This window comes from Theropithecus gelada, chromosome 15 (genome assembly GCF_003255815.1).
Source record: "Theropithecus gelada isolate Dixy chromosome 15, Tgel_1.0, whole genome shotgun sequence".
Taxonomy (NCBI): Eukaryota; Metazoa; Chordata; class Mammalia; order Primates; family Cercopithecidae; genus Theropithecus; species Theropithecus gelada.
In genome coordinates, this window is record NC_037683.1 from 59,832,433 (window position 1) to 59,835,160 (window position 2,728).

General features: G+C 47.7%; 1 long non-coding RNA gene across 1 annotated transcript in view; it reads right to left on the reverse strand.

Moving 5' to 3' along the window:
* Positions 1-2,728, reverse strand: part of LOC112607792 — a 127,147-nt gene that overhangs the window by 123,592 nt on the left and 827 nt on the right. The window lies entirely within an intron of this gene.

Below are 2,728 nucleotides of genomic sequence, written 5' to 3' on the forward strand. Positions count from 1 at the left end.
GAGTCATCTTCATCATTGTATTTTGCTGAGACTAATATTAAACTTAAAATTCCCCTGCATACTGCAACTGAAAGAGAACAGTTATTGGGCAGCAGCAGTGGCGGAAACTAACATGGAATTTCAATGTTCAAATTTTAACATTTACATTTTTTGAACAGAGAGCTTACTATGTAATTATCCTCTTATTCAGATGGCATTCCTCTGAAATAAGCAATTACCCTTATCTCTAGGTCTAGTTCCTGTGGAGAGAAAATGATTATACTTTGAGCTATATGGGTCCAATAAATAAAAACAGATCCCTCAATTTAAATTTGATCCTCAGAAAACTGAGGGTCAGAGAACCCCTCAGGCATGATGGGATAATATGATGGTTAATTTGGTATGTCAACTTGGCTAGGCTGTGGTACGCAGTGTTTTAGTCAAACACCAGTCTAAATATTGCTGTGGAGGTATTTTTTAGATGTGATTAACATTTAAGTCACTGGACTTTAAAAAGCAGATTATTCTCAATAATATGGGTGGTCCTCATCCAAGCAGTTGAAGAGCTTAAGAGAAATGACTGAGGTCCCTCAAGGAAGAAGAAATTCTGCCTCCAGATTGCCTTTGGATTCAAGACTTGCAACATCAACTCTCCCCTGTGTCTCCAATTTGTCAACCCCCAACATCTTCTGAGATAATTCCTTAAAATAAGTATTTTCTCTCTCTCTCCCTTTCTCCCCCCCAACATATGTGTGTAGACATATAATGTATGTATACATAAAATTGTATACACACACAGAGTCACGTGCTGGATAACGATGCTTCAGTCAACCACAGTCACATATTGATGGTGTCCCATAAGATTATAATGGAGGTGAAAAATTCCTACCCCCTAGTGATGTCATAGCTGTCCTAAAGTTGTAGCACAACATACTACCTTTTCTGTGTTTAGGTATGTTTAGATATAAAACTATATTCTGTTACAATTATCTACAGTATTCAGTATAGTAACATGTTGTACAGGTTTGTAGCCTAGGAGCAATAGACCATACCATATAACCTAGATGTATAATAGACTATACCATCCAGGTTTGCATATGATGTTTGCACAACAATGAAATCGCCTAAACATACATGTCTGAGAATGTATCTCTTGTTAAGCAACCCCATGACTGTGTGTATATACATATACATATGTGTGGCACGCACACACACACGATTGGTTCTGTTTCTCTGGAGAACTGACTGATATAGATAGCGACTTCAAAAGATGTTTAATAAGTTGCCTTTTCTCCTTCCCCCACCAGGCTTCATTGCAACAACTAGTTACATTGTCTAGGCCCAAGAAACTCTTCACCGCCCCCACTCCATTCCTCCAGTATCTTTAAATGACACTATGCTGGCATCCGACATCCTTTTTCTTCCAGGATGAACTAACCCTTTCTAAAGCGCCCTTTCTCTGTAGGACACAAAATCTAATGCCCTCCTACAGAGGCAGAGGCCGGGTGAAGGTGGTGGGAGGAGGGGAATGCTGGGGGCGTGGCATAGGTGCACAGGAAGACACATAGAAGGATCTGGTTCCCATGGAGCTGACATTCTACACAACAAAAAAGTAAACAAAGGAAAAAATCACGGTGGTATGAGGGTGCCTGGAAAGGGAAGCATTTCTGAGGAGGGGCTACTTCAGAAGAGACCTGAAGGAAAAAGAGCTAGATTTGTGAAGAGGGAGAAAGAGCAGTCATGCTAGACAGACAGGTGGCATGTGGCCCCAGCACAAAGCACGGTGTTGGGTAAATTCTAAGTGAACTCTACCTACCGGTGAGGTGCATTTGTAAATATCTAGATAGATATTTAGAGTGGCCACGTAAGAGTGATCACTAAATCTCCCTTTATCCAAACGGCCCCGTTTTGTCTTGGGTTTGGACAGAGGTCCGGCAGCAAAGTCAAGCGATGGGGCGGGGGATGGGGAAAGAGAAGTCTGCCGCTCCTCTAGGCTACCGCACCGCCTTAAGTGGGTGGCTCCGCCAGTGCAGGCCTCACTTTCCTCCCCTGTAAGGTTGGGGGGCTTGACTTCTGATCTGTAAGGCCCTGTCGGCTCACGCTGTGGTTCCACTTCTTCAACTAGGCCACTAGGCCCAAGCGCATGAACAGGAAGCCACTGAGAAGCTGGCCACATTTCCAGGTTCCGGGAGCTGGGCCTAGTCCCATATCCTCTGGCACACACCCAGCCACTCAGGCCGCGGGTTTAGGACAGATCCAAGCAGACCGCAGACTCCGGGTCGGGGCACCGGGTCAGCGCGCCGGCCTGAAGGCGGCGTCCTGGGCTCGACTTCCCGCGCGCGGAGAGCCTGCGAGCCCGCGTCCGAGTTCCTGGCCGAGAGCCGAGCCTCGCTTAGACCGCGCTCAGGACCCGGCTCCTCCGCATTCTCGGGCTACTGTGTCCTCGACTCACCCCTCCTTTCTGCCGCTCCTTCCTTTCCTTGCCCTGCTTTTACTGTTCCCAGACAGGACCGCTTTTCCTGTGCCCCAGCTGGAAAGGAAGAAGGGAGACCGTCCAGAAAGGATCGGCGATGTGGAAGAAAAGGGGAGGAGGGGACACGGAGGGGGAGACAGGAGCGAGAGCCTACGCCTAGGAGTCAGGCGGCGGGATCAAGGGGTGTCGGGGTGTCTGGGCGCCTGAAAGAGCGTGGAGGCGGCTGCAGTCAACGGTCGCCAAGACAACCATTCTACGCGAGGACGCGGCGACAGG